The sequence below is a fragment of the Hyperolius riggenbachi genome, chromosome 7, assembly GCF_040937935.1.
Source record: "Hyperolius riggenbachi isolate aHypRig1 chromosome 7, aHypRig1.pri, whole genome shotgun sequence".
Taxonomy (NCBI): Eukaryota; Metazoa; Chordata; class Amphibia; order Anura; family Hyperoliidae; genus Hyperolius; species Hyperolius riggenbachi.
Window position 1 is genome coordinate 260,398,384 of NC_090652.1, and position 24,689 is coordinate 260,423,072.

Below are 24,689 nucleotides of genomic sequence, written 5' to 3' on the forward strand. Positions count from 1 at the left end.
AAGATCATGGTGGCTGCACTGTTATGGGGATGGGGAGTCATGGTGGCTGCACTGTTATGGGGAGTCATGGTGGCTGCACTGTTATGGGGAGTCATGGTGGCTGCATTGTAATGGGGAGATCATGGTGGCTGCACTGTTACAGGGAGATCATGGTGGCTGCACTGTTATAGGGAGATCATGGTGGCTGCACTGTTACAGGGAGATCATGGTGGCTGCACTGTTATAGGGAGATCATGGTGGCTGCATTGTTATGGGGAGATCATGATGGCTGCACTGTTACAGGGAGATCATGGTGGCTGCACTGTTATAGGGAGATCATGGTGGCTGCATTGTTATGGGGAGATCATGGTGGCTGCACTGTTACAGGGAGATAATGGTGGCTGCCTGCACTGTTATGGGGAGTCATGGTGGCTGCACTGTTATGGGAGATCATGGTGGCTGCACGGTTATAGGGAGATCATGGTGGCTGCACTGTTATGGGGAGTCATGGTGGCTGCATTGTAATGGGGAGATAATGGTGGCTGCACTGTTATGGGGAGATCATGGTGGCCGCACTGTTAGGGGGAGTCATGGTGGCTGCACTGTTATGGGAGATCATGGTGGCAGCACTGTTATGGGGAGATCATGGTGGCTGCACTGTTATGGGGAGTCATGGTGGCTGCACTGTTATGGGAAGATCATGGTTGCCGCATTGTTATAGGGAGATCATGGTGGCTGCACTGTTATGGGGAGTCATTGTGGCTGCACTGTTACAGGGAGATCATGGTTGCCGCATTGTTATAGGGAGATCATGGTGGCTGCACTGTTATAGGGAGTCATTGTGGCTGCACTGTTACAGGGAGATCATGGTTGCCGCATTGTTAAAGGGAGATCATGGTGGCTGCACTGTTATGGGGAGTCATTGTGGCTGCACTGTTATTGGGATGGGGAGTCATGGTGGCTGCGCTGTTATGGGGAGTCATGGTGGCTGCACTGTTATGGGGATATCCTGGTGGGATGCACTGTTATGGGGAGTTATGGTGGCTGCACTGTTATGGGGAGTCATGGTGGCCGCACTGTTATGGGGAGATCATGGTGGCTGAACTGTTATGGGGAGATCATGGTGGCCGCACGGTTATGGAGAGTCAATGTGGCTGCACAGTTATAGGGAGATCATGGTGGCCGCACTGTTATGGGGAGATAATGGTGGCTGCACTGTTATGGGGAGATCATAGTGCCTGCATTGTTATAGGGAGATCATGGTGGCCGCACTGTTATGGGGAGATCATGGTGGCTGCACTGTTATGGGGAGATCATGGTGGCCGCACTGTTATGAGGAGATCATGGTGGCCGCACTGTTATGAGATCATGGTGGCCGCACTGTTATGGGGAGATCATGGTGGCCGCACTGTTATGGAAGATCATGGTGGCTGCACTGTTATGGGGATGGGGAGTCATGGTGGCTGCACTGTTATGGGGAGTCATGGTGGCTGCACTGTTATGGGGAGTCATGGTGGCTGCATTGTAATGGGGAGATCATGGTGGCTGCACTGTTACAGGGAGATCATGGTGGCTGCACTGTTATAGGGAGATCATGGTGGCTGCACTGTTACAGGGAGATCATGGTGGCTGCACTGTTATAGGGAGATCATGGTGGCTGCATTGTTATGGGGAGATCATGATGGCTGCACTGTTACAGGGAGATCATGGTGGCTGCACTGTTATAGGGAGATCATGGTGGCTGCATTGTTATGGGGAGATCATGGTGGCTGCACTGTTACAGGGAGATAATGGTGGCTGCCTGCACTGTTATGGGGAGTCATGGTGGCTGCACTGTTATGGGAGATCATGGTGGCTGCACGGTTATAGGGAGATCATGGTGGCTGCACTGTTATGGGGAGTCATGGTGGCTGCATTGTAATGGGGAGATAATGGTGGCTGCACTGTTATGGGGAGATCATGGTGGCCGCACTGTTAGGGGGAGTCATGGTGGCTGCACTGTTATGGGAAGATCATGGTGGCTGCACTATTATGGAGAGATCATGGTGACCGCACTGTTATGGGGAGTCATGGTGGCTGCACTGTTATGGGAAGATCATGGTTGCCGCATTGTTATAGGGAGATCATGGTGGCTGCACTGTTATGGGGAGTCATTGTGGCTGCACTGTTACAGGGAGATCATGGTTGCCGCATTGTTATAGGGAGATCATGGTGGCTGCACTGTTATGGGGAGTCATTGTGGCTGCACTGTTACAGGGAGATCATGGTTGCCGCATTGTTAAAGGGAGATCATGGTGGCTGCACTGTTATGGGGAGTCATTGTGGCTGCACTGTTATTGGGATGGGGAGTCATGGTGGCTGCGCTGTTATGGGGAGTCATGGTGGCTGCACTGTTATGGGGATATCCTGGTGGGATGCACTGTTATGGGGAGTTATGGTGGCTGCACTGTTATGGGGAGTCATGGTGGCCGCACTGTTATGGGGAGATCATGGTGGCTGAACTGTTATGGGGAGATCATGGTGGCCGCACGGTTATGGAGAGTCATTGTGGCTGCACAGTTATAGGGAGATCATGGTGGCCGCACTGTTATGGGGAGATAATGGTGGCTGCACTGTTATGGGGAGATCATAGTGCCTGCATTGTTATAGGGAGATCATGGTGGCCGCACTGTTATGGGGAGATCATGGTGGCTGCACTGTTATGGGGAGATCATGGTGGCCGCACTGTTATGAGGAGATCATGGTGGCCGCACTGTTATGAGATCATGGTGGCCGCACTGTTATGGAGAGATCATGGTGGCCGCACTGTTATGAGGAGATCATGGTGGCCGCACTGTTATGAGGAGATCATGGTGGTCGCACTGTTATGGGGAGATCATGGTGGTCGCACTGTTATGGGGAGATCATGGTGGCTTCACTGTTATGAGGAGATCATGGTGGCCGCACTGTTATGGGGAGATCATGGTGGCCGCACTGTTATGGGGAGATCATGGTGGCCGCACTGTTATGGGGAGATCATGGTGGCCGCACTGTTATGGGGAGATCATGGTGGCCGCACTGTTATGAGGAGATCATGGTGGCCACACTGTTATGAGGAGATCATGGTGGCCGCACTGTTATGGGGAGATCATGGTGGTCGCACTGTTATGGGGAGATCATGGTGGCTTCACTGTTAGGGGGAGTTATGGTGGCTGCACTGTTATGGGAATTCATAGCGGACGCAGTGTTATAGGAAGATCATGGTGAGCACACTGTTAAGGGAGTCATAGTGGCCGCACTGCTGTGGGGAGATGGTGGCCACACTTACAGTCTGGCAGATGGGTCTCCTGACCATAGGTCCATACAACAGAAAAGGCTGTGAAAGCAGGAGAGCCCCATCAAAGTTTTGCAGGAGTCCCCACGACTTGTATTTACCTGCTTGGATTCTATAAAACATACTACCTACAAGTAACTGGCAAAGCCCTCTTCAGCTATAAATACAGACCAGACTTACCTTAAATGGTCGCTTTTGAAAAAACTTCCTGAAGTTAGCAGCGTGGGTGAGCCGCGTGTATTTCACCTTGATCCACCTGGCTGTGCCTCTTTCTAATGAACAGAGGAGAAATAGCATGCATTCAGGGGGAGGAGACACAGACACAGAATCTCCTATATCTCCCTAATGGAAATATATTATTTAGTGGCTCCCAGTCTAGTGCAGTACATTTTCTGCTATACAGTAGATCATGCCGGATAGCTGATCGGCTTACAGCGCATTGCTAGTGAACGTGTCTTTGGTTTCAGGGTTTGTGGAAGCAGATTAAAAGTGCGTTTTCGAATGCAACATGATTTCTATGTTTGAGGAGTCTGGCGCTTTATGTCAGTGACTGTCACAGACAGCATGGGGCAGATTCGGTATCAGCTAACAATGAGCCAGACATGTATTTTACAGAGATCTTGTCACAGCTGTTCCATTTCAATAGATACCTTTCAAACCCTACCTTGCCATTAACAATACCGCAGACAGGATGCATAATTCATGATCACATAGAATGTACACCGCTCATGCCATTCGGGCTACCACTTTAAACATGATGAAAGTTGTGTTTTAAAGTTGTCTTTTGTTCATTTTGGCAGATCATACTTTTTACTGACTTTATGTTATGCCATATTTGATTTTTTTTATTGTTTTATTAATCTTAAAGGGGATCTGAGGTGAGAGAAATATGGAGGCTGCCATATTTATTTACTTGTAAACAATGCCGTTTGCCTGGCAGCCCTGTTGACCCTCTAGCATAAGTAGTGTATGAGTCAAAACCCTGGAACAAGCATGTGGCTAATCCAGTAAAACCTGAGTCAGCTGATCTGCTTGTTCAGGGTCTATGGCTAAAAGTATTAGGCCACATACACACATCAGACCATAGTCTTTTGAAAATGAAAGATCACAGACCAATTTTACCCCCTTCCATGTAGTATGAGAGCCATACTCTACACAGCCTATTCTATGGAGCTGAACTCCCCATCAGAAAAAAATCTTTGCAAGATGCTGCACACACAGATGCTGTACAGACACAAAAGATCAGTATCTGCAAAAGATCTGTTCCTGCAAAAGATCCGTTCCTGCAAATTGCATTCATAGTCTATGAGATCTGCAGATCATCATACACACCTTGTTTAACTGACATTGATCTGCAGATCAGGCAATCATCTGTAGATCTGAAAATCCATCCTGGTGGATCTGATCTGCAGATGAATGTCTGTTAAACAAGGTGTGTATGAGGATCTGCAGATCTCATAGACTATGAATGCAATTTGCAGGAACGGATCTTTGGCAGGAACAGATCTTTTGCAGATACTGATCTTTTGTGTCTGTACAGCATCTGTGTGTGCAGCATCTTGCAAAGATTTCTTTCTGATGGGGAGTTCAGCTCCATAGAAAAGACTGTGTAGAGTATGGCTCTCATACTACATGGAAGGGGGTAAAACTGGTCTGTGATCTTTCATTTTCCAAAGACTATAGTCTGATGTGTGTATGAGCCTTTAGAGACACAGGATCAGGAGGACTGCCAGGCAATTGGTATGGTTTACATGGAAAAAAAAATATGGCAGCTTCCATATCCCTCTCATCTCAGGTTCCCTTTAGGGCCCATTCACACTAGAAGCGCTTTTCAGAGTGTTTTGCGATTGATTAGCGTTTTTTTAAATCGCTCCCATTCACGTTCATTAAAATCACGGTAAAAATAGCGGAAAAATTGCAGCGATTTTCACGTACGCGGTCGTGAAATCGTGGCGATTTTTCCATTATTTTAAAGAACAAGCGACACCCATGCTAACCTAGAAATAAAAAGCACATATATAAGTAGATAAATACTACTTCTACTTGCATAACAGATTTATTGTGCTAGCCACGGAATTTTATAAAGGAAAAGCAGAAAATCTTATTCTAGGCAGTGGCCATCTTGCCAAGCTAATGCTGACATCATATCCTCCCTTAGGCCCGGTGCACACCAAAACCCGCTAGCAGATCCGCAAAATGCTAGCAGATTTTGAAACGCTTTTTCTTCTTTTTCTGTAGCGTTTCAGCTAGCATTTTGCGTTTTTGTGAAGCGTTTTTGGTGTAGTAGATTTCATATATTGTTACAGTAAAGCTGTTACTGAACAGCTTCTGTAACAAAAACGCCCGCAAAACCGCTTTGAACTGCCGTTTTTCAGAGCGGTTTGCGTTTTTCCTATACTTTACATTGGAGGCAGAAACGCCTCCGCAATCCAAAAAATGCCTCACCCCGGGAGTATGCGTTTCAGCAAAATGCCTCCCGCTCTGGTGTGAACCACCCCATTGAGATACATTGACCAAGCGTATCGGCAGCCGCAAGCGGCTGCAAAAACGCCAAAAAACACGCTCGGTGTGCCCCAGCCCATACTCTTGTTTCCCCCCCCCCTCCCTTCTCTTGCTCATTCTGTATTCATTAGCTGCCCTCCTCCCAGAGTCTTCAGACACTCCCACTGAGGTGTATACTAGGAACTACACTGTCTTATCCTCCAATCGCTGAGTCACCTCAGCCTTGCTTGTACACACAAGTGAGCAGAGGTGTTTCAGATAAGAAGCTAGACAAGGAAATAAATGGAAGAGGAGGAATATATTATAGATAAAAAGAACTCCCAGCATTCAACTCTTTGGCACTGTTTGGCACTAGGGCCAGTGCTCATAAAGTATGTGATAACTCCAAACCATAACAGCAGAAAAAGTTTTGCAAGGTTTGAATGCAGGATTAGCATCTTTATCACTTAATACACTCAGACCAGTTGCTGTTGAAATTAGATTTTTATGGTGAAACTCCCGCTTTAATGAAAGTGAATTGGAGTGATTTTAAAAATGCTTGTCAATTGCAAACTGCTCAGAAAAACGTTTCTAGTGTAAATGGGCCCTTAGGCCTTGTTCACATTGCGTTCGGCTCGCGTGTCTGTCTGCGGTGGGCTTTTTTTCTGCGTTTTTTAAGCGTTTTCCTGCGATTTTCTGCGCGTTTTCTCTTTTTTTCGCATTTTTGTAAGCGCTTTGGCAGAGTGCTTTTGTCTTTTGATCCGGAAAAAAAATCTGGAAAAATAAATACAATGTATTTTTTTTTTAAAACTCTCACGCAATCTCTATCCAAAGCGATTTTGTGAGAATTTTGCATTTTTCCTGTACCTTCCATTGAGGCAAATTGCCTCAAAAATGCCCCAAGCACCGCTTTTCAAAGCGGATCGCCAACAAACCGCTCTGATATGAACTTTCTCATAGAGAATCATTGCACAAGCGCTTTCAGGGCGATTTTGAAAATCGCCTGCGCTTAAAATTTTACAAAAACGTCTATAATGTGAACAAGGCCTCAAAGTCTATGTTCAGGGAGTTACAATATATGTTTTAAATAGAGTGCACTTTTCTTGGCCATTTTTGTACTTGGCCTTAATGATACATTTAAAGTGAACCAGAGATGAAGCACCCTGATGTGTTTTACCATATATATCAGTGGGAACATTAGAGAAAATGCCTACATTGCTCTCTGTTTCATTCTTCACTGCTCAGCTTGCTTCTTAACAGCCCTGATAAAATCCCCTGACTGAGCATTCAGTCTGACTTTGATGACTCAGTTATAATGATTCCTGAGCAGAGCCTGAAGGGGGCAGGCTTGGGCTTGAAAAGAATTCAGAGAAGACAGACTCAGCTATAATGATGCCTGAGCAAAGCCAGACTGAGTGCCCAGTTGGGGATTTTATCAGGGCTGATTAGAAGCAGGCTGAGCAGTGAAGGAAGAAATAGAGAGCAGGGTAGGTGTTTTCTCTAATGTTCCCACTGATATACAGTATATGGTATAATATATGAGGGTGCTTCGTCTCTGGTTCACTTTAATATGACTCTGGCTTTATGAAATTTGAAGTTATTTATTATTAATTATTCAGAAAATAATGTAAAACTTCATAAATACAGTTGATGGCCTTTTGAAAACCATTATTGCGTGTTTTCAAAGTAAATATTTTTTGTTATATTATGTTATATAACTATTTGTAATATTCTAGTTTCATTTTAGAACCACCTCAAGCAATCCCGTGTTATTTGGACATCTACGAAGCTGGAGTCTGACTTTTTCCACCCCTAGACTAACTTACTTGTAGCTCACCTGCCATGTACAGCCGCCACCCCCCAATTCCATGTGCAATCCCCTCTTTCATGTGAAAAATCTATTTAAAGCAGCCCCCTCATTCATATACAGTTTACTTGTGCAGCAGTTGCATGTATTGCTCCTTATTTGCAGCCTCCCTTTTCCATTTGCAGCATCTCTTCCATTTTCAGCTGCCCAATTGGGTAGCATCTGCCCCAGACTAGGGCCTAATTTGCCTTTCCAGAAAGCCAGGCTCTGGATATCTATAACCTATTTTAGGTTTATTTTTATTAACTGTTAAGGTGAGCCTAATTAGAAAAAGCAGAGGCGGGACAAGGTCCTTCAGCACCCAAGGCTGAGACACCAAAGTGCGCCCCCCAACCCCTCCCACCTCAGGCGTCACACACTGATTGCTATTAGACTAATAGGTGCCCCAAGGCCCACAACCTCCCCAACACCTTAATATCTAGTTATCTGGCTTGTAGTCACTGTCATGAATCCTCTTTTCTTATTTCTTTCTGCTTCATACACAATTAGGAATGACAGATGAATGAATTGTGCGCCCCCTCCTACACTGCACCCTGAGGCTGGAGCCTCTCTGGCCTCTGCCTCGGCCCGTCCCTGAGAAAAAGAATGTGTGTATTGCCTAGAAGAGTAGGGTGATCCTCTTGGAGGAGGAGCTATATAACTTCCAAAGTTAATGTGAACCATTTTTAGCACCCAGGACATCTCAATAGCACATTAAAAATGCATGCTAACAATATGACTCATTACTAAAAAAAAGACATTTCTAAATGTTTGTTAGAGGCTTTTATTACCCTACTTCCGTGGCCTGCCGTCAGCAGAAGGAGCAGGAAGATAAGGATTGTTGTAATTAGCAGTAGCAATGAGCAAACAAGAATTTTTATCAGCGGAGGTGGGGAGATAGGACACTGTGCTTCTAACAATTTAAAGAAGTCACGCTGGATTACCTTTGCAACTTTCCCTGGATAAATAAGGGCTGAGGGAAGGGGAGGGGGGGAAATGGCAGCCCCTACAGCTATTAGAAATCAGAACAAACTACAGGAAAAAGAAAGCTGATTGGGTCCCTTTAAGGACCCCATGAGTCAGTAATGGGAAGGGTCTGGGAGGGGCTATTAGTCTGTTAGAGAGTAGGTGGGAGGGGTTAAGAATGATTCCTAAAATGTGGGTTTCAAATGAACAATCAGATCCTCTACCGTGCTTTACATAATATGGTATGGATGGTGCAAAGTACAGTTCAGCGGACTATCTACGCAAATTTAAAAACTAGAAACTGAACATTATTAATTTTTTTCTCCTCCGTTAATTTTCATCTTTCCTCTTCATTCTATCATTTTGTTCTTGCTCGTTGTACTTGGAACCTTTGAAGCATGGCTGTGGTTGCCAGGGATACAGACAAATAGCGAACACAGCCATACCAGCCTTTAATTAAAGGATGTGCTCTTATCTGTTTCCTGTTCTTTCCACTCAGGCAAATTTGTTTTCTTGCAGCTGGCTTCTTTTTTTTTTTTAATTCTTAGAGACACTGTTTACCCACAGTGCCGATGTTTTGTTTCTTTAGCTCTGGTGTCCACTGCAATCTCCTCGACAGTTAACAATACAAGAGCCTCCTAGTGGAAAATGTATTTAATTGATGTGTCTGTTGTGTTCTGTTTTGTCCTAAAGGTGTCTGGGCACTGTGGCAAAGTGATCACAGGGTCTTCTGATTAATTTGCAGCTGGGTACAGTGACCCTAAAGCAAACGTTCACAACATAAACCGACTACATAATCAGAGGTTATCTACTTTACAGTACAGTGAAAAATGCTCCATCTAACTTTACAGCAGTTCCAGAGATTGGAATAGATATAAGTGGAGCGGAAAGTAAATTGAGCTAAGCTTCCCTGGTGATCAATGGAACATCTCATCAAAGGAACAGTAAGGAGGCTTGAAAGGTCAATGTGATTGGGACAGGGGCTTCCTCTTGACACCAGGGAACTTACTCCTGACAGTAGTTAGCAATGGTGCTACTTTACTGTATGTATCTCTGTAGCAAAGATTGTTTACTCATGTAGTTTGCACTGAAGATAACCTCTGATAATGTGCAGTACAAATTAGATTTCCCAGCATCACAGAACTGTGTGCAGCTGTTTTTTTTTCTAATCATAAATAGAAGGTTTAACATTGCACACATTTGTTTAATTGTGGGCACATTAAAGGGAACCTAAACTGAGAAGCATTTGGATTTATCCTTTTAAAATAATACTAGTTGCCTGGCTCTCCTGCTAATCCTGTGCCTGTAATGCTTTTAGCCACAGCCCCTCAACAAGCCTGCAGATCAGGTGCTCTGACTGAAGACCGACTGGATTAGCTGCATGCTTGTTTCAGGTCTGTGATTCAGTCAATACTGTTGCCAAAGAGATCAGCAGGACTGACAAGCAACTGGTATGGTTTAAAAAGAAACATCCATATCCCTCTCAGTTATAGAACAAGCGACACCCATGCTAACCTAGAAATAAAAAACACATATATAAGTAGATAAATACTACTTCTACTTACATAACAGATGTATTGTGCTATCCACGTAATGATTCCTGTGAATTTTATAAAGGAAAAGCACAAAATCCTATTCTAGGCGGTGGCCATCTTGCCAAGCTAATGCTGACATCATATCCTCCCGGACTCTTGTTTTCCCCCCTCCCTTCTCTTGCTCATTGTGTATTCATTAGCTGCTCTCCTCCCAGAATCTTCAGACACTCCCACTGAAGTGTATACTAACAGCTGCACTCTTTTTTTTTATTTACACATTCAATCACTGAGTCACCTCAGCCTTGCTTGTAAACACAAATAATCAGAGGGTGTTTCTGATAAGCAGCAAGGCAGGGAAATAAATGGAAGAGGAGGAATATATTATAGATAAAGAGAACTCCCAGCATTCAACTAATTGGCACTTTTTGGCACTAGGGCCAGTGCTCCTAAAGTATGTGATAATTACAAACCATAACAGCAGAAATATTTTTTGCAAGTTTTGAATGCAGGATTAGCATCTTTATCACTGAATCCACTCAGATCAGTTGCTGTTGAAATTTGATTTTTATGGTGACACTCCCGCTTTAAGGTTTCCTGTAACTCATGATTGTGCATTATTCTTGCTACCATACTTGGATTTGGCCACTGTGCTTGGTGAAATAAACAAATTCTGATTCCGGTAAAGATGAATATTGTACACATTTCTACGTAAGTGTTCTTTTGTACCGTTACTGTAAAAGTTATTATTGTGCACCTTTTCACATAATTCTGTGTTATTCCAGTTACTGTTAGGCTATGCTTCCAAAGTAGCCTATTCAAAGCATTTCCCTGCATGCGGATTCAGAAGCGGAAATGCAGCCTATTGAAATCAATGGACAGCTTACAAATTTTTGTGCACAGGAAAAAAAAAATCTGCAGGCAGCATTTTTTTGGATGACGCATCCCAATCTCCATAGCAATGCATGATACAGCTAGGGGGATTCTGATGCATACTCGCATCAGCACAAATGTCGACGTCTGTTTTGGAGACGGATGCCAATATAAGTGGAAATAGGGCCTAAAGGTTTGCCAAAGTTATAAATACATTTTGTGGTATCATACGCATTTATTTTTGCTAAAAAGTTCATTGCGCACTTGTCTACAGGCTCACAATGCTCGATAAGGTCATTTTCTGAACAGTTTTGCAATTCTGCTTATGGCAGCTTCGCTTATCCCTACCTATAGCATTTTTGATGCATTATCTGTATTCACCAGATTATTTCATATTAAGCCAGTTCTGACTGTTGCCACAGTTCTTCTATCCCTTCTCTGCATTTAATTTTGGATGATCCGTTTATCTAGCGACAGGTTGTTTTGTGGATATTCATTCTATATTCTTTACAGCATTGTAATACTATGTTTTATTACAGCATGCTGTTTTAGTTGAGAGAATTCTTGGCATCTTTGGGTTGGCAGCATTCTACACAGTGTGCCGTCTGTATTCTCTGTTTATCACTGTACGATAATTCCTATTTTTTTTAGGGATAAGCTTGAAAAAGCTACCAGATCTTTTTTTTCTCTAAGAGAATTATGTTTTCCTCACAGAAACAACAATGTTCATGGATAGTGATGGTCACGTCTAGGAGAACTCATGGAGAAGCATGTGATTTGTTTGTTCAGCTGATAAGAGTTGCAAAGCTCTGATTTGCTGTGATCACCTCATGTTTTAGCACATGATCATGACTAGCAAATCAGAGACTTACATATCTATAACCTGACCAAACTGCTCACATGATTCTTCATGAGTTCTCCTAGATATGACCATCACTAATCATGGACATGTTTGTTTATGTAAAAATATGGTTTTTCATATCCCCAATGACTACAAAACTGGAGAAATGTAAATTTTATGTTCATGAAATTGCTGTATTTCAGCAAATGCAGGCAGTCTCCAGTTAAGGAACCAGATAGGGACTATAGGTCCGTTCCTAATCTGAAACTGTTCATAAGGAGAAACACTGTACTGCCTCTGTACCCTGTAGCTCTTCTATGCCCTCTGTGCCTCCAGTGTCCCCCTCTGTGTCACCTCTGTTCCCCTATGCCTCCAATGTCCCACTCTGTGGCACCTCTGCTCCCACTGTGTCACCCCTGACCCCCCATGCGCTCATTGTCTTGCTGCAAAATTTAATTTAACTGAGAATTTTCTTGTCCCACTATCTGTTCCCTTCCCCCTCCTGCACTCCCCAGTCCAGAGTGTAAAGGCAGAGTATGGAGAAGCAGAAGCTGTGCTCTAACCTCTCCTCTGGAGTTCAGTGCTGTGCCTGTGAGACCATCCTGTCTGTTTTCTGCTCCCTCTAGTGCTGGCTCTCCTTATGTAGAGTGTAATCACGCTACATGCTGTAAGAGATGCTGGGCACTAGGGCAAGTGGTGGGCAGACAGGTGGATGCACAGCACTGGACTCCAGCGGAGAAGTGAGAGCACAGCTTTTTCTGCACTATAATCTTCACACTAAGCTGAGGTGGTGCAAGAAGGGGGTGTGCAACAAAATGCAACAGGTTCAGTGGGTTGTTTGTATCTCAGAGACTCCCTGTATTATGCATCTACCCTATACAGCACATGGTTTATATTCTCTACTGTGTGGTGTTTCTTTTCAGGGGAAGGGGGGTGTCTGGAGTGACAAAAAGGTGGCTGGGTTCATGCTCAAAGTGGGGCGCAGTCGTGGTGTACAGGAGGGTCCCAGGCAGCAGTGGTGAACCAGAGGAAAGCGTGGGAAGCCTGTGGAGGCTTCCCTCTCCTTAGGTAAGTATTTGCTTTTGAACTTTTTTGACGCCTCAGGTTTTCTTCCATGATTAGTTCGGTGTTTTTTCTCTATGACTTTATTTTTTGCTTCCAATTACTGCCAGCAGGTGAATTAAAACACTTGCGGACAGGGTATAATAATAGTACAATAAGCGATGTAAAAGCAAATGGGAAATGACACTTAATGACTTATTGATAATTGTGAAAAGATTAGGCCCTCTTAGTTCCGCTCTGATGTGCTCAGGGAGAGAACACAAGAGAATGTGACATATATAGGTTACATAGATTCGGGGTAAGGCACAACGCTTAGCAGATCTTGCGCACCAATTACCGCCGTGCAACTGGAATGGTGAAAGCGCCACAAATAAGTCCGGTTAAGGAGATTCCTTGTTAGGATGCTGTCAGAGGTTGTCTCCCTGTATGATCTGACGCTGGATAAATTGGTAAAAATGATTCTCTTTCTCAACGCCAGGCAGTTGGGGATAGATGTAAAAATAGAAACATATACAGGATAGCGTGAAGATCAGGTTGTGTTTGTGTTGTTGCGCACTACATATCTTATTGTAATTTATATACATCACGGCTATGCGAGATTAGAAAGCTTTACAGCACTGAGCAAAACACAGATTGGTATGCATTACAGACGACTTCAATCCCATGGGGGGAAAGGAGGCTAGAAGATAGGCCAGCAACAGGTGACATTTTCACAGGGTTAATCTTCTAAAGGATGACATTATTCTCAACAGAGTTTATTTATTTTTCGTTTTTTTTAAATAGCCATTGCAGCATGATAAACTTGATTTCCCTAGGGCAGTATGAGTTGCTGCAGGCAGGGTGTCAATGAAATATGTTAAAGCGGATCTGAACTCCAAACTTCCTTTCTGCTCTCTAAAAGATAAGCAACAGCATAATAACCTTCAAAGAAAAACATTTCTTTGTTACAGTTGATACAAATCCTGCAATGAATCTGCAGTGTGTCTACTTCCTGCTTTCATAGAAGCAGAAGCAGACATAGTGTTAACATCCTGTGTTTACAAATGAGCTGTTCTGCCGTCGCAGAAAAGATTCCAGAGCTGACACAGCTGAAGAGATCAGATTACGGTGGTGATTAGTCACAGATAAGGGGGGGATTAGACAGGCTAAATTCTCTGAGGGCTCTTTCACATTAGCAAACACGCGCACAAACCGAAGTTGTGGTGCAACGCTGATTAGACGCGGTAGTTCTAATTCACCCAACAGGAAAATGCAGATGTGTTACAATTTAACGCTCTGGAAAGCTTAATGTGAAAGTTAACATGAAAGTCAAATAGACTTTCATGTTACCTTTCTAAATGCATCGTAGGAGCGATCCGTCGAAACGCACGGATCAGCTCCTAGTGTGAAAAAGCCCTTTATACATACAGGGTGCATTTCTCTATGTTTTCCTTCTGTTCTCTGCAAGAGTTTAGATCCACTTTAAAGCGGACCTCCAGATTAAATAAGAAAATCCTGCAACCTGCAAGTAAAAGAAAGTATGCAGTAAATATCTTGCCGTTTTTCTCCAGGGAGAGAGAGGGGAGGCGGGGCCAGAAGTCAGAAGTCGGGTGATGCAGGGATTTCGGGACGGCATTGCGGGACAAGGCTTCTTGGTTAAATATAACTTTCTTTTACTTGCAGGCTGCCGAATTTTCTGATTTACTCTGGAGGTCTGCTTTAAAGAGGAACTCCAGTGAACATTTTACTGTTGGCAAGTGATGTAGCTGCTGCATGGTTTTTGGCAGTTGGAAACAGCTGTAAACAGCTATTTCCCACAAAAGTTCGAACTTTTCTTGTGGGAGGGGTTACTTGTGGGAGGGGTTTCACTACAATATCAGTCATACAGCGCCCCCTGATAGTCCGTTTGTAAAAAGGAATACGGTAGATTTCTCATGTAAAAGGGGGTATCAGCTACTGATTGGGATAAAGTTCAATTTTTGGTCGGAGTTTCTCTTTAAGGCTGAATCAGGGTCGTCAGCTACAATATTTGTGCAATGCGTACTAATAACTGGCATAAGTATCAATAAAATTGGTGTGCGCTAGCTGCGCATGGCAATTTTTCTTTTATTTGCAGGATATAACCTTCATACCTCCCAACTTTTTAAGATAAGAAAGAGGGACCCTTAAGCCACACCCCTGCCACACCCTTAGCCACGCATACCATGAAGATTTCATATGAAAAAATGTTGTTTTATCATTCAAACCACACTGGTCCTTGACTCTTTTCTATCCTGGTTAATTTTCCTTCATATTAACACTTATAAGAAATATGTCATTTTAAATGAGGGTAATACAGTTTAGAGTCAATTAAGAACATGTTTCAGTATGCAGAATACATATATTTACATTGATCTGTGCATCAGCCCTGAAAAAGGGACAAATGAGAGGGAAAGAGGGACAGAGGGATTTTGTTCACTAAGAGGGACTGTCCCTCCAAAAGAGGGACAGTTAGGAGCTATGAACCTTTTGTAACGTAGGTGTTTTGGGCCCCACTGAGAGTTTTACGGTAGGCTCTGCTATGGTGTGCTAAAACCTGCCACAGCTTTAGAGAGGTGTAAAGGGAAAAGCTTATTAACCACTTCGTCCACAGGTCAGTAGATATACGTCCTCTGGGACTTCATCTAAGCCACAGGTCAGTAGATATACGTCTTGTAGCAGAAGCAGTGCTGTGCAGGATTAGGCTTGCTCCTGTGCATATTTCTGGCACTATCTGATGCAGGACTAATTGGTAAATGGGAATATAAGTTTCCTGAGCTAATGAGATTGATTTGTACTATGAAAAATACTTGTATTTTCTCATTTCATAGTGAAAAACACACTTTGTAGCACTATTTCAGAATCAAATATCTTCACCATAAATTGTGGCAGGAACATAATCGAAGTTTTGTGATAAGCAGTAAGAATAGCCAAACAAAATGTGTGTTTTTTATTGACAGTAGCACTTTTTATTTTTAAACTGGAATTGGTAAAACTGAGAAATACATGTTTTTTTCTATTTTTTTCTTTGTTTTCCCATTAAAATTCATAGAAAACAAAATTGTTTGAGGGAAAAAATAGCATACAATGAAAGCCTAGTTTGTCTTGAAAAAAACAATATATATTTCATTTCTGTGTCATAAGTAGAGATAAAGTTATTTCTGATTAAATAGGGACATAGCTAAACTGTCAAAACTGCTCTGGTCAATAAGTTGAAAACAAGGTCTGGATGCGAAGTGGTTAAAGGGAACCTGAAGTGAATGGGATATGGAGGCTGCCATATTTATTTCCTTTTAAACAATGAACATTGTCTGGCTGACAGCCAGGCCATTTGCACTGCTTAAAAGGAAATACATATGTCAGCCTCCATACCCCTCTCACGTCAGGTTCCCTTTAAGCTGACTTGAGTAAACCAGCATTGTGTTTGCAAGTCTGGGCACACATCAGTTTGTGAGCAGTGAAGCCTCAGTTCTGGCTGCTGGACACGCTGTCTGTTGTAAGCATCCACTCATCTTGACAAATGGCAAGAGAGCCAATCCCCAGAGGCAAAGATTCATGGGAAACACTGACTGTGTGAGGAGCTGATGAAAAGGGATGGCAGCAATATTAGATCCACAAAAAATGATTCATATGTGTAACGTTTGGAATAAACCATGAAAGTAAGCATATGGTAACGTAAAGCGATAAAGTGAAAAGAAAACATTGAGGCCGGTTTTACATTTGTTTTTTTTTTTTTTTTTCGCAGTTCGATACTCCTGTTCCATCGCACCGCAACATAAAATACCTCACTCACAGGGGCGTACCTAGAAACCCTGGCCCCCCCTGCAAAAAAAAATTCCCCCCCCCCCCCCTCCAGGGCCTGCTTGGGGACTGATTGGGGGCAGGAGGGGTAGCAGCATAAGAGGAGAGTTGTGGCCGCAGATCGGTGGGGAGGGGGGAAATTCCCCCGCCTCCCTCACCTCGGGCTCTCCTCTCAGCGCTCCCCTCCTGCAATCATTGGTGGTGCTCGTGGCAGCCGCGGCGGCGGCAGGCAAGCTGAGCACATACCTCCTTCTGGCCGGACTCCGATCACTAAGTGCTTTATGGAACTTCCTGTGTTCTATGAAGCACTTAGTGATCGGAGTCCGACCAGAAGGAGGTATGTGCTCAGCTTGCCTGCCGCCGCTGCGGCTGCCACGAGCACCATCAATGATTGCAGGAGGGGAGCGCTGAGAGGAGAGCCCGAGGTGAGGGAGAGGGGGGGGGGGAATTTCCCCCCTCCCCACCGATCTGCGGCCACAGCTCTCCTCTTATGCTGGGACCCCTCCTGCCCCCAATAAGTCCCCGAGCAGGCCCTGGGGGGGCCCCGGGCCCATACGTGACGGCAGGGGTCGCATCCCCTATTGTTACGTCAGTGCTCACTCATATGACCTGCGGTACAGTGGGCCAACAGGGTCATATGCACAGCCTCCACCCACCATCCCAGTGACATACTCCCTGGGATTCCTGCACCTCACTGTTTTTCACACTTCATTCATCATTCATAGACTTCTATTGCCCAAACATCATGCGTTAAAGAGAACCATCAAACATCATGCGTTAAGTGGGAACAAGACAGTAAACACCTAATCTGCTCTTTGTTTCATTGTTCTCTGTTTAATCTGACTGTTAGCACCTCTGATAAGAATCCTCGACTGAGCATTCAGTCTGGCTTTGCTACGGAAAGATTATAGCAGAGTCTGTCTTCTCTGGTGTCTTTTTAAGCCCAAGCCTGCCCCCTTGTGGCTCAGCTATAATTATTCCCTGCAAAGCCAGACTGAATGCTCAGTCCGGGATTCTTATCACAGTTGCTAACAGACACTTTTAGCTGTGAGGATGAAACAGAGAGCATGGTAAGTGTTTTCTCTAATGTTCTTACTGATATATATGGTAAAATACACAAGGGTGCTTCGTCTCTGGTTCCCTTTAAGTGCACTGCTGCACTTGCATTGGCTTGGAAACTTCCAGCGAACTGCAATGGGCCGCAATAAGTGTTAAAGTCTCCATAGACTTTGCTTTTGCGTCACATTGTGGTAAAATAGGGTAACACCGTCACACAACTCAGGTTTCACCTGTTTAAAAGGACAATTCCTAAAATAAAATCTCCTATAAATGAGGGCACTCTCTGGGTTCTATTGATCGGTAAGCAGCAGCGGATCCTGTAGTGTACACAGAGTTACAGGGATAAATTGTGAGCTAAGACAAAGAAGAGTTAATTCACAAGACATATTTGTGCAAAGCAAACCCACTGCAGCTAGTTTGCTATCAGCATTAGCTTTGTTCCAATGGATCAATTTCTCAAGACAGACTATATAGCAAGTAATTGTAACATCAATTTTTGTCCATACTCACAACTCCCAGTGATCTCTGTTGTATAGCTGGTTGCTGTGTAGTGCGATTATGAACCTACATGCTCAGCTTGTGATTACATTGCTAAATAAACCTACTGTATTTTTTAGACTATAAGATGCTCCAGACCATAAGACACACCTAGGTTTAGAGGACCAAAACCAGGGAAAAAATATATATACTAAGCCTGGTGCATCCATGGTGAAGGGGCATCTTGTCAATTATGCCCCCCTTGTACCTCTCTTGTGTCTCCCTGTGTCCTCCTTTGTCTCCCTGTGTCCACCTCTGTCCTCTATGCCCTTTTGTGTCCCCCTTGTGTCCTCCTCTATGTCCCTTTGTGTCCTCCATTTGTCCCTGTGTCCTCCTCTGCATGGGCACTGTACAGGTAGTCCCCGACACTGCGGTGGTTTGGAGGTACGTATTAGCAGGCGTTCACACATCAGGAACTCCCTGCATTTGGGCTATAAGACGCAGTGACTTTTCCCTCCTTTTGGGGGAGAAAAAGTGAGTCTTATAGTCCAAAAAATACAGTAATGCCTAGGGCCGCCATCAGGGGGGGACAACTGGCCCTTGAGTGATGGGCCCAGGGGGCCCCGCAAGCTCCCCCTACCCTCCCCCCCCCACACGCATTGGCAGGGCTGCCGCCAGCTAAGCAAATAACGGGGCCACACACTCTGCAGGGCCCTGTGTTGGCCGCGGCATGTGCTGGCGGTGGCTCACATGTGCTGGCTGGCTGTAGCTCACTTGTCAGCACCAGTGCTGATGTCCCACTTCTCTCCCCACCACGACTCTGTCTATAGTTAGAGCAGGCCTACAATAAAATGGCTGCTGATGACCACAAATGCGGACACCGGCAGACATTTTCTTGTAGACCTGCTCTAACTACAGACATAGCAGGGACGGGGAACAGCGGGGAGAAAAGTGTGACATCATCACTGGAACGCAAGGAGCTGGTAAGTAAGCCGCCACACACGATACAGGCAGCTGCCTTCCTATACTGAGGGCACCTATGTCTGACTTCCTAGGCACCACTTATACCTGGCTACCTATACAACTATACCTTGCTACATATACTGAGGCTGGAACCACCTATACCTGGCTACCTATACACCTATGCCTGGCTACCTATACAGTGGCTGGCACCACCTACACCTGGCTACCCATACTAAGGCACCACCTATACCTGGCTACACTGAGGGCCCCACCTATACCTGGCTAACTATACTGAGGGCCATACACATACAATCCAATCTGGTCTCGACCCTTCGTAGAAGTAATTTATTTCATCAGTATGCGGTGATACAACAACGGTAGAGCACAACATTTCGGGCTACATGCCCTTTGTCAAGCACTTGCATGGATGTTATTATAATGGAGGCTTGATGAACCTCCTTCCTTGATCTGTGCCTCCCCGTGACACTGCACTGTATATCGTTTCCTATACTGAGGCACCACCTATATACCTGGCTTCCTATACTGAGGGCACCACCTTTACCTGGCTACATATACTGGGACATCACCTATACATGATTACCAATACTGAGGCATCTATAACTCACTACCTATACTGGGGGCACGTGTACCTGGCTAACTTATACTGGTGTACCACCTATACCAGGATACCAATACAGGGGGCAACTATACCAGTTTACTTATACTGGGGCACCACCTATAGCTGGATACTTATACCGGGGGCACCTGTTCCTGGCTAGCCCATAGTGGGGCACCACCTATACCGGGCTAACTATACTGGGGGCAACTATACCAGGCTACCTATATTGGGGCACCACCTAGGATGGCTACCTATACTGGGGGCAACTATACCAGGCTACCTTTACTGAGGCATCACCCATAGATGGTTACCTATACTGGAAGCACCTATACCGGGTTACCTATACTGGGGGCAACTATACCAGGTTTCCTATACTGGGGCACCACCTAGGATGGCTACCTATACTAGGGCCAACTATACCAGGCTACCTTTACTGAGGCACCATCTATAGATGGCTACCTATACTGGAAGCACCTCTACCGGGCTACCTATACTGGGGGCACCTATGCCTGGATACCTATACTTGGGGCACCTATACCTGACTAGGGCAGGCGGACAAGCTAAAACAGAGGGGGACAAGAGATGTCAGAGGAGGACAAAAGAGGCACAGGGAGAACAGAGATGAGATGGGGACATGAGATGATACAAAAGAGGCACAAACTAAGGTGATACAAAGAGGGACAAAAGAGAACGGATTCAGGATAAAAATGGACCTACAATTCCTATTAACTGGAGACTAACTGTAATTTGCTAGTGTTTGGCTCCACCATACTAGTATGTGTGAAGCCGCTCTCCCATAAAGTCGCACTGTAAAAATGTTACACTCTGGATGTGGCTCATTTACATATCATTACCCAAGGCCCCTGGTTGCCATAGAGGGCTTACACGCCTTGTGATTTTATATTAGCAGATAAAGTATCTCGGTTCCTCTGAGGACCATGCAGTCTCTAGTGTTTCTAAGCTCAAGGTAGCGTTCATAATGTTTATAACATTGTAAACACTGTCTTCTTTATACGTAACAATTTTATCGTGTGACATGCAGCCCTTATAATTTAGACATAAAACAGGAAAATTGCTCTCAAGTTTAATAACACGTTAAAAAAGACCATGAAATTAAATTGTCTAACGCTTATCAGATTGGAACGCTTTTAATGTTACATTAATCATTGTTTTATACAGGAAGAAAGAAGCACAAAGAACAAAGACAATGACAAACTCATTTACTTGGGCTAAATACCACTAAAAGAACATTAAAGTGTATATATATATATATATATATATATATATATATATACAGTATATACACACATTCTCTTGTCTACGCTAGCTCTTCTCTGTCTACACTCGCTCTAAATTGCTTTAAAATGAACCTGTATCCAATCTGTGATGTAGCTTTGCAAATTGCAAGACGCAAAAGCAGGGCCCCTTAAAGGGAATCTGAAGTGAAAATAAACTTACAATATAATGATTTGTATGTGTAGTACAGCTAAGAGATAAAACATTAGCAGCAGAGACATGAGTCTATTATTGTTTCCAGTACAGGAAGTACTCCAGTTGTTATCGATGTAATAGAGCCACTGATCTCTACTTTCAAAGTAGCAGAGAGCTCTGTCTCCTGAAGCTTATTATCTCAAGTGTATGTCACTGTATTTTTTTTTCTGCTGAGGAAAGTCAAAAGGTCACTAGCCTGCTCTGTGAAATCATTTACAATACTGAGTATTGTGTAAACTGCAAATATTAGAGAATGCTGCAATGTTATAAAAAAACAAACTATATAACTGTAAATAGAAACATGAGAATATTTTCTTTGCTACTAATGTTCTATTAATTATCCGTACTACACAACCAATTCATTATATCATAATTTTTTTGGTTCAGTGTCACTTATTTTATTTGAATTATTATTATTTTAGTATTTTTATAGCACTGACATCTTCCACAGCGCTGTACATATACAGAGTATATGTACTCTGTACATATAGAGTATATTGTCTTGTCGCTTAACTGCCCCGCTCAGAGGAGTTCACACTCTAATCCCTACCATAATCATTTGTCTATGTATGTATCATGTAGTGTATGTATCATAGTCTAGAGCCAATTTAACTTCTTGCTGACCACTCCGTGAACGCGGCGGCAGCCCCAGGACTACTCCACACCAATTGGCGTGAAGTCCTGGGGCGGGGTTTTGCAGGAGATCGCGTGCACCACTCCATCATCAGTCTCCCAGCGGTGAACGCCGCTAGGAGACTGTTAGCCGCCGAAACTGCTGTCTATTTACTCTGTACAGTGCTGCAATCTATGGCAGCGCTGTACTGGGGACAGACGTGTGACACAGCCCCTGGGCGGCAAAGAAGTGATCTGCTGTCATAGGCTGAAGCCTGATTAGCTGACAGTGGGAGGGTTAAATAAAATAGGGAAATTTATTGTGTATACTCTGTATGCAGATAACATTCTTTAAACACACCTCGGGTTCTCTTTAAGCGACACCTCCTGCTGCTGCTGCTGCTGCAAAAAAAAAAATGACCGGGGGAACAGCCACTAGGTCTCATGGGCTACCATTTAGCATAAACAAGGTTTCATTTGCGATTACTTTAATTTTTCCGCCGGAATGCGGAATTCAGTGGAAATGTAATGGCGACGGAATTTAGCGCTGGCGGAATTCCGCAATTCCGGAGGAAGGGAATTTGCTCATTCCGGTCATCCCTAGCAGAAAGCGGGGGAAGGGGAGGGAGGGTTTGGCAGGAGGGGCACCATCCAAAGTTTTGCAGGGGGGCCAGGGATTTCTAGTTACGCCCCTGGGATCAATCCATCCAACATACATACTGCCTGTTTTGGACTTATTGGTCCACATCAGTGCATGATATGGATTGATATGGCTCTATGGGATAATGCTTGGACCAGTACTGGTGTCCTGTTCTGCCACATGTCAAAGCATCACCAGCCTACCCTGCTGACACAAGCCAGGGTGGGTCTGTGGATTCTTGCCCTAGCAGAGTCAACAGTTCAGGCTATACTTTTAGGCTGGTTTCACAGTGGGACGTTACAGGCGCACGTTAGAGCAGCCTGTAACGCAGCCCACCGCACAGTACTGAAAAATCAATGGGGCTGTTCACAGTGCGGACGTTGCGTTACATTGTAACGCTGCGTCACAAGACAACGTACTGCATGCAGTACTTTGGACGTGGCTGAGCCGCGTTAGACTGCTTGCACATGCTCAGTAATGTTGGGGAGGAGCGGAGAGCGGCCAGGCACATGGCTAATTAATATGCACTGCACGTTATGACGTGCAGTGTTTACTTCCTGGAGCAGCCGCTCTGTGCGGCGATTGGCCGGCGGGACCACGTGATGCCGCATGCGCACAAGAGTGCGCATCACTGACGCCAGAGTGAGCTGCACAACGCGGCTCACTCTGACGTCCAGATCCAGCACCACCAGGCGTTAAGTTAGGGGGACGTTATGCGACCTTAACGCCCCCTCTTACGCAACGTCCTGGTGTGAAATTAGCCTTAAGATGCCCAGTTTTAGTGATCTTGTGTGTCCACTACAGGACTCTGTTCTAGCCAGGCAGTGAACCCCAATGTTGTTCAGTGTGTTGGGCAATTTTAAAATTTGTTCTGCTCATCAACATTGTTATCTGTGCTGCTAATGCCTTGTTCAGCTCGAACCTACCTGGCCATTGCTCTCTGACCTCTCTACAACGAGGCTTTTTGGATCCACAGAACTGCTATGCAATGAACCTGTGTGAGTAAACTCTGGTTAATGTTGTGCCTGAGAATCCCAAGAGATCAGCAATTATAGAAGTACTCAGATCAGCTCATCTGGCACTAGCAATAATGCCATTGTCAAAAAAGCTGAGATCACATGTTAACCAATTCCCTTGCTAGGTGTGAAGAGCAACTGAATGTCTTAAAGGGGCACTACTGTGAAACTGGACAAAACCTTTAAAATATTTTAAAATAATTGTAAATAAAAAAAAGTAATCTAAATAAAAATCATAATAAAATCATTAAAAACCAGGTAATTATAAGTGAAAGTATGAATTTGTAATCATTAATTTATTAATACCTGATGCACGTATGGATGAGTGCATTCTCTTACATGGTAGAATAAAAGCAGGCGTTTATTGAATGGTAATATAATTCCCCATGTGAGGCTGTGAATTCTTTAGTATTTATATAGCGCTAACATCTTTGGCAGCGCAGTAAAGAGTTTATAGTCATGTCACTTGACTGTCGCTCAGAGGAGCTCACAATCTAATCCCTATCATAGTCATATGTCCGTTGTAGTCCAGGGCCAATTTTAGGGGGAAGCCAATAAACTTATCTGAATGGTTTTGGGTCGTGGGAAGAAACCAGAGTGCCCAGAGGAAACCCACACAGACACAGGGAGAACATACAAACTACGTGCAGATAGTGCCCTGGCAAGGAATCAAACCAGCACTGCAAGGTGAGAGTGCTAACCACTACCCCACCATGGGTCATATCAACTAGTAGTGGCCAATGAGATGCTAATAATTCTTAGTTAATGCAGGATTATGCACAGTTTGCATGCAAATACATGCAGTTTGAAAAAGGACCAATCAAATCCCACCAAGGAAAAAATGTTATTGGTCCATTTTCAAGCTGCATCAAATTTCATTTGAAATTTATATGAGTGTGCATCATCTTGGAATTATCAGCATCTCATTGACCATCTCTAATTCCAACAACTTTCACAGCTCACACGGGAGCCCGTAGAGGAAATGGCACCCTTTACTGTACGGCAATGTCGCACTCTAGTGCCCCCACAGGGCGGCACACACAGGTGGTCTTCTGAATCTTTGAGTATGTCTGGTTAGTTCTGCTTCCTGTTCTCTAGTGTAATGCCACCCTTGTCACCCT

At 44.3% G+C, this 24,689-nt stretch overlaps 1 protein-coding gene across 2 annotated transcripts in view; it reads right to left on the reverse strand.

The window, feature by feature from the left end:
• Positions 1–24,689, reverse strand: part of XIRP2 (xin actin binding repeat containing 2) — a 686,858-nt gene that overhangs the window by 489,447 nt on the left and 172,722 nt on the right. Inside the window, exon 2 of one of the 2 annotated variants that reach the window (XM_068245604.1) lies at positions 3,473–3,564. The gene's annotated coding sequence lies outside the window, so the exon portion shown is untranslated. Of the gene's footprint in view, positions 1–3,472; positions 3,565–24,689 lie in introns of those variants that run through there. The other variant, XM_068245598.1, reaches the window with a different exon arrangement.